The sequence below is a fragment of the Canis lupus genome, chromosome 4 (assembly GCF_048164855.1).
Source record: "Canis lupus baileyi chromosome 4, mCanLup2.hap1, whole genome shotgun sequence".
In the NCBI taxonomy this organism is placed as follows: Eukaryota; Metazoa; Chordata; class Mammalia; order Carnivora; family Canidae; genus Canis; species Canis lupus.
In genome coordinates, this window is record NC_132841.1 from 74,392,610 (window position 1) to 74,405,309 (window position 12,700).

At 41.2% G+C, this 12,700-nt stretch overlaps 1 protein-coding gene across 5 annotated transcripts in view; it reads left to right on the forward strand.

Moving 5' to 3' along the window:
• LOC140632675 (uncharacterized) overlaps positions 1 to 12,700 on the forward strand; it is a 66,696-nt gene that overhangs the window by 14,274 nt on the left and 39,722 nt on the right. The gene's annotated exons all lie outside the window — the stretch shown is intronic.

Genomic DNA, 12,700 nt, shown 5'->3' on the forward strand with positions numbered 1-12,700 from the left:
CATGCTTAGTGGTATCTGAAACTCCGTTCCTCAACTGAAAGAAACAGCCTTCAAGTGCCAAAGCACCCAGAGTTCCATTTTAGTGTGAATGGGCTTTGCGTGAGCCGTTATTGGCCAACCCATTCAAAAGTGTGAATGACTCGTCATCATACCCTATTTTGACTGGCCTGGTGGGGGTAGGAGCAGAGTGACAGAAGCTGTGCAAATGCTGGCTGGAAGCAGAGCCCATTAGTGGGGTCCAGATCCTCTTTGCATTCGCAGCTCCTGGCCAGGGCTGCAGGGAACCACACATGCCCGCTGAGTGAGAGAGAAAGTGCAGAGGATTTGAGGGAGGGTATTTCTCAAGAAGCAGGAAAAGCCCCCCAAAGAGTTGGCAAGAGAGGAACAGCTTCACAATTCTCCATCCCTTTAGTGTTTTCTCCTATCCTTAGGCAGCCTTGCTTCCACAGTTTTTACAGAAATTTTGTCTTCATCTTTGCTTTAACCATGTTCAGTTCCCAGGGGTCTGTTAATTAAGACCTTACTGCCCTTATTTTCTATCCCACACAGCAAGGCATTTAGTAAATGCTCAATAAATGCATGCCACTTGATTGCTTTCCTCGGTAATTATGTTCTAGGAATAGAAATAGTGGATTACTGAGCTGTATTATCATTTCCTTCCCTACCACAGGCTTTTATGCCTCACAAACGTTTATGGCTAACCAAAGAAAAGGAGAATCTAATGTCATTTTTGGGTTTTCTGTAAATGTATTTTTAGAATCTGTTTAAACGTATGAGAAAAAAGATATTTGATTGAAGTGTTTTGCTTGGAAGATGGGGAGAGAATCCTTTCCTCGGGATCTCACTCCCTTTCCATGGTCTGACTGCTCTGAACCATGGGAAGAAAGAGTGGCAATTAATTGATGGTTCCGACAGCCGCTAAGGAGAGACCAAGGTTGGGATGGAGAATCCCTGCCTCCTCTCCAAATCCTTGTGAGCTGGGATAAGGAGGCTTACTCTTTATTTATGGGACAAAAGGGGTTTTGGAGGTCTGAGCTTTTCCTGAGACAGGATGCCTCTGATGTTTTAGGTTGTCCATTCTGGGAAATGTGGACTGTTTCTATGTGCTGAGGAGAACATTCAACATACTATTCATTTTTAACTGTTGTAAATGAAGTACCACAGAGCCTCTCTCGCTAATGAGATCCTTTCCCAACCGCCCCTCAATACATATCATGTTATCTTTTGCTTTGGAAAAAACTGTTTTTAGGGAATCATAGTAAGTAGTCGGAGCCAAAGTAGCATAGGTGATGACAAGGATGAAGTCTGGAGCCAGGCTCTGTGGCTTTGAATCCCAGAGCTACCGCCTGCTGGCTGCAGGACTCAGATGGAGCCTTGGCCTCTGAGCCTCGGTTTCTCATCTACATAATGGGGCCAATAAGAGCGCCTGCCTCACTGGAGATTTTATGAAGATTAAATAAAATCCAAGTAAAGCGCTCATACTCCAGCGTCTGGCACATAGGCAGCCCTCTGTGACTGTCAGCAGCGGTTCAATCATTACTGCTCCACCTCTGATGATGTATTCCTAGGAAGAGGATCATTTCCCCCCTTTTCTTTCTAAAACACAAGAGAGTCACTGAACACTAACCACTGTGGCTGAAGGGCAATTTTGGAATGAAGCAATTCTCTAGACCTCATCGTTCTAAACCTCTAGGTTTTGTCATAGTGTTCTGAAACCACTTTTAAATCGTTCAGTGTTTCAGCTATGGTATCATGTGCAGTATTTTAAAAAGCAGAAAGTTTTCAGATGGGGGATTAGGTTACATATTTACATGTAATGTACAGAAAGAAACTCTATTCTTTTTTAGGGGTTTGGTTCTGTTCCTGGTTTTTACATTAATTTCCTCTTCCTGTTCAAACCCAGACAGTTCACATTCCTGCACAACTTTATGGTTATTGGTGTTTCTGTGGAAACAACCACCTAAGAAGTGGTATTTCCCAGGCTAAGAGCCTTGCATTACGTTTTCTGGGCAAGATGAGAGAAGGGTGTTTCAGATCCATAAAACCCATAATTTTAGCATGATCGTCAGATAATAAGGATAATAATAGAGTCATAGAGCTTTAGAACTAGAAGAACATCAGATCCCATCTAGACCAACCCCCTCATTTTACAGATGAGTAAGTACCTTATGCTTGAACCATATTTTTCACACAGATTATGTCATTTGCCTTCCCAGTGACTCCTCAGAGGTAGTCAGAGGTAGCTATTACTTATCTCCAGTTTGTAAATGAAGAAACTGAGGATTTGAGAACTTTGCCCAAGTGATGGAAGGAATCTGTCAATGGACACATATATGACCCAAGCTTTGGACTGTCCTGTTCATGCCTTTCTCACTGCGGCTTAATGTCTCTCAGGACTTTATTTGAAGCATCTAGACTTCAGTTCTCCCATGCTTGATACTTTTGGACTTTTTTCTCTCTTTTTTAAAGATTATTTATTTATTTATTCATGAGAGACACACAGAGAGAAGCAGAACCATAGGCAGAGGGAGAAGCTGACTTCTGATCCCAGGACCCTGGGATCAGGACCTGAGCCAAAGGCAGACACTCAACCACTGAGCCACCCTGGTGTGCTGATAACTTTTAGACTTTGAAACCCTGTTGTGTGCAGAACAAATTCTAAGCCCATCAACGTGATGCATGAGGCCCTCATGCCTGTCCTTTGTCCATCTCTTTAGTCTCACCCTCTTGCTATGCCAGGTTTCTACTTTTTGCTCTAGCAATTTTTTTTAAAGATTTTATTTATTTATTCATGAGAGACACAGAGAGGGGGGGGGGGCAGCGGCAGAGCAGAGACAGAGGCAGAGGGAGAAGCAGGCTCCCTACAGGGAGGCCGCAGTGAGACTTGATCCCAGGACCCTGGGATCATGCCCTGAGCCAAAGGCAGACACTCAACCACTGAGCCACCCAGGTGTCCCTGCTCTAGCAATTCTAAAATAGGTACCACTGTTTGGGATGTCTTTCCAACTTACTTTTCTTACCCTAACTTTTTTAAAGACTGAGGCTGAGGTGCTCATCATTTTTCTCCCGCCCTTATGCCCCCTTCTTGAAAATCTACCCTAGTCATAGTTCTAGAAAGGAGGATCTACACTCAATATGAATTTACTTGAACCTGATTTTACTAGAGATGGCCATGAAATCTGGAGAGAGAAGAAGGAAAAGATATGCAGATCTAAGAAGAGATAAGAGGCCACATGGCTCTGGAGAGACTGAGGAATATATAAAAAGAAGTTATCTTTGTTCTTAATAACTTTACATTACATGGCTCCAAACCCTTTGCTTCCATGAGATACTCTTGTATAATTCACAGATTTTCCCTTTGACAGTGGTGTCCCGGTAAACCAGCTCTTCAAACAAACAGACAAACAACAAAGCCCTGAGTATAAATACTCCCACCCTGGCCTATTGCAAGCTATCATGATGTTACTGAACACAGAGGAGGGGAAACAGGCACATACAGTCGCCCTTCATGAGCTTGTATGAGCCGGCTCTAGCTCACCACTCTGTTGGGTTTAAGCTAAGTGAATGGGTTCCTGCTCCTTGCAACCAAATAGTGTATTATACTATGAAAGTTTATATATTCTAAAATGTTATTTTTTTATTCTAAAAGAGTTATTAATCCTGAGTTTTCATTAAAATATATCTTTATAAATAGATTGAATAAAATATACCTACCTAATTTTTTTAAAAAGACACTGTTGATTAGCCACTTCATAGCAATAAAGGAAAGAACACTACTTTTTAAACTATACCATAATGCAGGACGCCTGGGTGGCTCAGTGGTTGAGCGTCTGTTTGCCTTTGGCTCAGGGTGTGATCCCAGGGTCTAGGATCGAGTCCCACATCAGGCTTCCTGCATGGAGCCTGTGTCTCTGCCTCTCTCTCTCTCTGTCTCTCATGAATAAATAAATAAAAAACTTTTAAAAACCTATACCATAATGCTTTAAGGAGAGTCCTCTACCATGGTAAATCAGTACCAATAGCCTCTGCTCCTTTGACACTTTCTTGAATCTACTCCTTTGGGCTTAGCAACTTATCCTGCCTTTAGCTGTGTTGCTAAGTGTGTGGTAGGCAATTCTTTCTTTGGTATCTTAGCAACAGAATGTAATAGCTTCATTTGCTCCTGGGTATCTTCTTGAATCTCAGAAAATACGCTACTTTGTGAGGAAATACAGAGCTGTGGACATCCCTGTATTGATAGGTATCTGCTTTCTTAATGCCAACGTATGGTCTTTCACTCTGATCCCACACTTTTCTGTGTAGACAATAACTTTTTGCTTTAACAATAAATCATGGATAATTTCTTGAAGACATTTTAAACAGCAATTAAACTCCACATTAAACATTAAAAATAGCTCGAATGAACTGATGTCAAAATGGGCAAGTGTGTTCCTGTGCAGGTAATGACAATTAATGTCATAGTAGCTTGCCTGGCCCATAGCTACTATGTCTCTATGGATTATAAGACAAATCCTAGTTTCAGAGATGTTGCAATGTAGAAAAGAGTGCACTTCAGAATCGGTGAAATACGGTAAACTCTACTACAGAAGTAATTTGGCTTAGCTACCACCTCCTCCGGGAAATCTTTCCTAGCCATCATTCACTCTTCCTTTGGAGTTGGGCTAAGCCCCCCTCCTGCTGGTATTCCTATAGCACCCGGTGCATATCGTCATGACGTCACTGAATGCAGAATAGGGAAGATGTGCAGTGTCCTAACTATCTACTTACACCAGGTATGTTATCTTTGATAACTCTTTGGGTCCACAGAACATAGTACAGTGTCTGGCACATAGTAGTCCTTAGTAAGTACTTAATGATTGATTTGTGAATCCTAGGAGAGGGTTTATCAGGTCAGCACTGTGCAAAGTTCTGAGTAGGACAACCCCTATCTGTCCCAGATCCTCTCCTGCAGCAAAACCACTCTCTGACCATCCATTTTGATATGAGTACATATCAAAATGTCAGAACTCACTATCCTTCCTGCTTACATTCTACACCCCCTCCCTTGATATTACAGATCAAGTCACATTAAAATCCGACTGAGTAATAATGGCATCACGTTTACTCATCTCTGATAGCTTATGACTTTTTATAAGGAGGTAGGAAGGAACTAACTCACAGAAGAGGATCTTGAAAAGAATTTTGGGCTGATGTGAGGATGGACATTCTTGAACCAGGCTGCTTTTCAGAGTCCCTAAAGTCATACCATTTGAATGATTGTCTGAGTTCACTTTCTATCCTAATTTGGGGTCATCATGCACTAATTTAAATTGTGTGTGTCATCTTTGGGCTCTAATCCCCTTTGGGAGTCTTCTTGCTATACTTAAGGGATTAGGTTGGGACCAGCATAGCTGATCCACCCCAACCTGTAGGAGAGGCATGACCTACTCGCTCTGAACTAACTCACCCGTGTTTTATGATCTCACATCCAAGTCATAAAATGCAACTCAAGACACTGTGATATCTTGTTTTCTTAAATGAGAAAAATCCTCAGCCTCTTCCAGATCTTAATTCCCGCTCTCCTTCGTGAGTACCTCTTATTTCTCTCCTCTACTTATTTCCAAAACTTCCAAAAATAAGTTAGTGAGACCTATTTGGTTTTCTCACAATACTCTTCTCCACACACTGCTTTATCTTTCAAGGACTATCCTAAATTAGGAAAGTCAAAGAAAGAGATAGTAGGTATAGATACCAATCAAATAAACAATAGCAATTCACAAAATTACAATAGGTTTTCCTGGTTTTGGTGTCTTGCACACTGGGATATTGGAAGAATATCAAAGGCTGGGAAAATGGGACCCAGTTCAACTTGAAGTGCTGTGATTTAATGTTCAGACAGAGGTGGGTGGGGGACGTCTCCCCTGCTTCCAAAAGGCAAAAAATCAGTCTCTAGTAACTCTTCTTCTATACGGAGACTCTGTGTATAAGAAACCTCAAGAATGAAACACTTAATTACAACCAAACATGGAGTGAATGAAGGTATGAGTGCTGTTTTATGTGAATCCTGCCTACAAAGGAAGGCAACTTCTTCCAAATTTTGCAAGAGATCAGCAACAAGTGGACATTTTTTATTTATGGGTGCAGCGAGAAATTAATTTAAAGAACCATCCTCGCTCATGTTTTAAAAGCAAATGGGTACAGGTTCTCACCACCCTGGTGAGCTTTAGGGCTGCTGAATACTCTTGGAGCTTTTGTATGGATTTAATTTCATGACAGCGGGAAAATATTTCAGTCATTTCCCTAACTTTAATAGTTTCCATCCATAGCCTCAAAAGGGTAGGTAAAAGCAACAAATGGATGTGATGAGGGTGTTGCTGGTGAGTCTCTGTCAATGTGGAGTAGTGGCAGTGACAGGAGACATGGACGCATGTGCCCACTCATTGGCTCCCACTGCAACCTCTTTTGTTAACCATTTGTCTTGGCAGTCGCCAGCAGCCTCTTCCAGATGCATGTGGCCAGATGATGCAGCTTTCAGGAAATTGTCAGGAAGAGGGTATTCCTGGGGTGGAGTCTTTGGGTTGCAGTTGAGAGCACAGTGGACTGAAACAGGGTAAGTGTTTCAGTGCAGTGCAGGCTGCTGGCTCCCAAGGAGTCCTTCCCCTCCATTTCCATTGTTACTTGGGCCTCTGCAGGCACGCTCCACCAGTCTCTTTGCCTCTCTTCTCTTCCCTGCGATCACCTCTCCTGTCCAACCACCAGAGCCAAAGTAATCTTTGAATGCCATAAAGCAATTTCCTGCTTCAGACATTTCAATAGTTCCCATCATGCTCAGAATCGCACTCAAACGCCTTATCTCAGCCTGCAAGGCCCTGTAACATCTGGCCACTCACTTCCCCTCCACCTCATGTCACACCAGTCTCTTCCTAGTTCACTGGGCTCCAGCCAGTGGCCTCTCTCTCTCTTTTCCCTCCTCAGGGCCTGGCACTTCCTCTGCCCTCTGCCTGGATTAGCACCAACCACGTCATCACTATTGTCATCCCTCGGTCCCAGCCTGTGGCCCACGGCCCTTCCCAGACCACCCAGTCAGATGTGTCAACCCTTCCCCAATCATTCTCTGCCATGTTTGCAAGTTTTTCGTTGATTTATTTTTCCTGCCTTATTGTTCTATTTTCCTTAACAGAATGTAAGGACATGGGGATAAGGACTTTATTTTGAACAGCATAGCGTCCTTAGCATGAAGCTGGCACATAGTACTTAGTCAATAAATACTTGATGAGCAACTGGGTCCCTTAAATTATTTGGCCCTTTGTCTTTCAGGCCTTGGCAAAGCTTGCTCTTCTCCTTCAGGATCTGACTCTAAATCCATGCCTCCTGGGAAGTCCTCCCACTTCCAGACCCATTATTTATGACTCTCTTCTATAATTTGTACCAGTTCTTTTTTTTTTTTTTTTTTTGAGAGGGGTGTATTCTAAACAGGGTCTAATATATTACGAGAACTTCTAAGTGTCAAACGATAAATGTGAAACAATGGAAAATTTTATTGCTGTGGAGGGTTGCCCTTTTGTAAGTCCAGTTGCAGCATCCATATGTTATTGCTCAGCCAAGTTACTAGCAGCAACACGTATTCTGGATCTCCCTTCACAGTGTGTGTGTGTGTGTGCACGCGTGTTTTTCAGATAATTGACTCCAAGTGTGCTACAAGTTCACTATTCTTTCTCTGGCTTCTCTTGTGGTTCTTAAAACAGGATATTACATAAACCTAGGATTCCAAAATATGTTCTTCTGATACTCATTATTAGAAACACGAGGTTCTATAAATACAGTTCACCTTAAGGGGAATTTAAATTGCTTTTACACACATGGTGCTATTGCAATCATCAAACACAAGACTCTGCCCTCCTCTTTGTACATATATTTACAGTTTGCAAAACACATTTGAATTATTGATCTCATTTAACCCTCACAACCTGTGGAGCTGTCGGTAAAGATCAGACCCCCATTCTATAGAGAAGGAAACTGGCTCAGAGTGGTTGGGCATCCCAAACTATGTCCCTGTTGACCAGATATTTGGGGTGAAGCCCTTACCTCATCACCATCACAATATAGTTTTCATAGTGAAATTGAGTAACTCTGTAAAACATGATCATCAGAAGGCTTGACCGTGGTAAGTTACATATGTGTGAGTACAAGTCACAGTCTGCCGAACAATCAAGTTCTTTTCATCAAGAACAGGTTTCTGAGGTTTTCCTCACAATGATCTCGTTTTTTTTTTTTTCTATGTGAATTCCCCAGACAGGGAGGGTCCAAAGCCAATCAGTTTTTGATCCTCTTTAGATAACTAGCATTTTTACGTGGGATTTTTTCAGATTCTAGTCAAAAGCAGTAGAGATTCATGGTTCAATTCACTTGCATAGGCTCATCATCAGCATTTGTTTGTCCCACAGGTTTCAAAATGTTGAGAAAGCCCCCTCCTCTTGTCACCACATTGGTGACCCAGGGATAATGTGTGCGTAGAGTCTGAGCATGTGATATACAGGTCTATACTGGAGAAATATATCTGTGAAAATTATGCCAAGGATAAGTTAAGTCATATCTCAAGGCCATCTTCAAAGCCTTCTTTTGCAATGCCGTTGGAAGTATAAAACATTGCTTAAAACAAATGAGCTACACAACTATGGGCAGGCCATCTTTCCTCTAACCCATGATTTATTATAATGATCATTAAAATGGAGGGGTTAGTAGGCTTGTCCAATTCAAAGCACTGTCATATACCTTTGGCAGAAAGATACAAGCAATATTTTCCTTTTTAAAGAAACATTTTGTACACAGTGAGCCTAGATCCAGGAAAACAAATTATTTCCTTCAAAAGAATACAGGATATATATTTAGTATCTGATCAGCTCCCTTTTGTTACATATCACAACGGCTACAATTTAAGGTAATAACTCACTAATAATTTTGATGTATGTATAATCTTTTTTAAAAAACGTTTTTACAAATTCTTTTTTTTTTTTTAAAGATTTTATTTATTTATTCATGATAGTCACAGAGAGAGAGAGAGAGGCAGAGACACAGGCAGAGGGAGAAGCAGGCTCCATGCACCGGGAGCCCGATGTGGGATTCGATCCCGGGTCTCCAGGATCGCGCCCTGGGCCAAAGGCAGGCGCCAAACCGCTGCGCCACCCAGGGATCCCTACAAATTCTTTATATTACTTTATTTTATTCATCCATCATTCTCGGGGAATCATTGTCTTTGCTGACAATTGAGGAGACCAAGACCCAGAACAATCCAGTGGCTTCTTCGGGGCCACCGAGCACCTCGATAACAGAAGAACTCAAACTGATTTCAGACTCTGCAATGCCTGCTTTCCACCACTGCCACATGTTATGAGAGCCTTTTAGTAGTTTTCTGGAATATTCAAGGTGGAGGAAGAGAAAATGCTAATTACATATCACTTTGGAGCCCTAATTACCACTAAATTCCTGGTAACAAATTTCTAATTAACTTGATAATGAATTGGCCAAGATAATCCTCCTATTAGACAAAAGCTACTAAATAATTAGAAGTTAGATGCTTTTATTTCAAGGATGTGTGAAACCTATGCATCGCTATTATTCTAGGAGGGAAAAGGAAACTGATTTGATAGTTGTGAGGTTTTTCTTGCCTTCCTGTCTCCCTGCATTTGAACAGACACCCTCTGGAATGATGTAGCCATTATTACAACATGAGTATACAGAATTTGGTCCTCGGATATTAGAATATAAATTATGTTAGCTTGACAGTCATCTTGGCTCTCTTATATTTATTTATTCATGAGAGACACACAGAGAGAGGCAGAGACACAGGCAGAGGGAGAAGCAGGCTCCCTGCAGGGAGTCTGATGTGGGACTCCATCCCTGGACCCCGGGATCATGCCCTGGGCTGAAGGCAGATGCTCAACCACTGAGCCACCCAGGCGTCCCCTCTTGGCTCTCTTTAAATGCCTTTGTTTCTGGGTCCCATTTTCAGAGTCAAGAAAAAACTAACTTGTTCACACTTTGCAAATGAACAGAATTGACAAGAAATAGAAAGGAGGCTGGTGCCAGGACAGCTTCTTGGGTGTGTGACCTGAGTGTGGGCCCAGGGTCCCTGTGTTCATTCAGCAAGGCCTGCTCTTGCTTAATGCTTTACAGCTGCCATCTTGAAATCCTTAGGTTTTGAGTAAGGGGCTCTTTATTTTCATTTTGCACTTAGCCCTTCAGATTATGTAGCTGGTCTTGCTTGGTGCCACAGGTGATTAGACTCAGAGATAGTGATCCCGCCAGATCAGAGTGCTGCCAAGATTTTAGGTCTCCTCAGAGAACTCGGGGATAGGCCAACATACTGCTGACAGGTCCGAAAAAGGGTGAGGTCAGGACTATGTGGGGGCCACAGAGCCTCCAGTCCTATGCAAGGGCAGAGGGCAGTGCCCAGCACCCAGCAGGAGGTTCCAGCCTAGTTGAAGCCAATGAGGTGCAGGCCTGGTGTTCTTACCCCAAGTGTCAAGAAAATATGAAGTGTCTCCAGTAATATAATACTGGTCTCTTGTTTGGAGCCCTTTCCACATATCTACTTAACCTATTTAAGGTATGGTCAGGTATGGTCAGATGGGAAACAGGTTCAATAACCAATAGGCTACAAGCTTTTAGATTTTAAAAAAACATTTTAATTTTTAAAATTATAACATTTTTACTTATTATAAAACAATATTCATTGAGAAACACATTTCATTACTGATGTCAGAAAAAAAATGTAAAAAATCACTCATAGTCCCACTTGAAAGACATGATTATTATTAACATTTTAATACACATATATACATAGTTTAAAAAAACATTTAAAAACTGTATATGGAATCATGCAGTTGCGGTTTTTATCATTTAATATTTTGAGAACATCTGGGACACCTGGGTGGCTCAGTGGTTGAGTGTCTGCCTTTGGCCCAGGGCATGATCCCAGAGTCCCGGAATCGAGTCCTGCTTCGGGTACCCCACGGGGAGCCTGCTCCTCCCTTTGCCTGTGTCTCTGCCTCTCTCTGTATCTCTTACGAATAAATAAATAAAATCTTAAAAAAATATATTTTGAGAACATGATCCCATGCCATTAAATATTTTACTACTGCGTCACATTAAATCTACCATGATTTACAGTTTGTTTATTGAACTAACCTCTATGGCCTGATATTTAGATTGATTCTCATTTCTTGCTATTTTAAACAGTGCTGTGATGAACAGGTGTGTAGCTAAATTTTTGCAATCATCTATGCCTACTGTTTTAGAATAATTTTCTGAAAGCGAGTTATCTGAGTAAAAGACATGAACATATTGAGCGATACTTGTCCAATTGCCTTCCAGGACTGTTGTACTAATCTCCATTCCCATCAGCAGTATCTACGAGTTTGGGAAGTGTTTTAGAGTCCTACAGAGACCCAGTTTTGTGACTGGGTGGGAGGTCACAAACAAATCTCCTTCTGGACTCTCATGGAATTTCTAGAATTGCAAAGGGTCAACAGGATGGGGATGTAAATGGTAGTTGATTTTATGATTTGTAGTCTAGGCAACTAGTGTGGGGTGAAAATCCTAAAGAGATTACTGCCAGGAGGTTGCCCAGATATTTTATTTGCCTATAACTGTACCTTCTCATTATATATAACAGTATGATCACATGGTGCTGAATCAAAGATTTATAAAAATTGTACTAAACCCATGTTCTGTGATTTGGAGAACAAAACACAACAAGCCTTTGTTTTTTGTTCCTTATTCAATCATTAGTACTTGTTGGTTAGTTTGGATTCCCTGTCCTCTCCTTCCAGCTACCCTTGAGACTTTTCTTCTTTGTCCTTTGGAGAAGCAGAGGTTTGTGGTAGTTCTGACCATTCAAAAATGAGTTCCCTAAACTTCAGCCTCCTTTGTAAATAAAAATTCCGGCTCAAATCTCTTTCATGTTTATAAACACTGGGCCTCCTAATCCCCAAGTCTCTTTTCGTATCAGATTCCTCTTTAGGGAATCCATATATAATCCTTCTCCACAAAGCAGGCCTGCATCTGGGCTTCTGGAAAAAATCAATATGAGGGAAACACAAGTAAATCTACCAGAAGCGAAGCTGGAATTTAGAGGTTCAGTAAATCATAAGAGCCCTGATATTTATTTATTTATTTATTTATTTATTTATTTATTTATTTTCAACCAAGATTTTATTATTGTACTATAGTACTAACAGAGATAGAAGAGAATCTGAATTCTTAAAAATTATAGATCACACAGGGTCTTCCTAGTATGTGGATGTGTGATGTGCAACATCATTTAAAGATAAAGCTCCCCTGTGGGTTATGAATGATACTCCTGGAATATACTCTAACGTCAGGAGAACCAATATGCTAGGCAGTCTTTTCCAGTGATGAGTGGTTTGGGTCTGTGGTTTGGTTACTTTCCTACACAAAAATGTAATGGATTATATAGCCTCTAGAGTGGGCAGTCTTAGAATTTCCATGGTACAATGGTATATTCTTTTTAAAATGCATTAAATATGAAGTGACCATTTATCATTAATAATACCATACGTTATTTTCTTGATCCCATCTCTCCTTTCTTTCTCCTTCACATATCCTATTTTCTGTTTCCAGCTGCTCGCCTCCATTAATTTTCTTTGCTTTTAGAGCTTACTCACACATCTCCTTTTAGTTTTCTTTGTAACATTTCCAA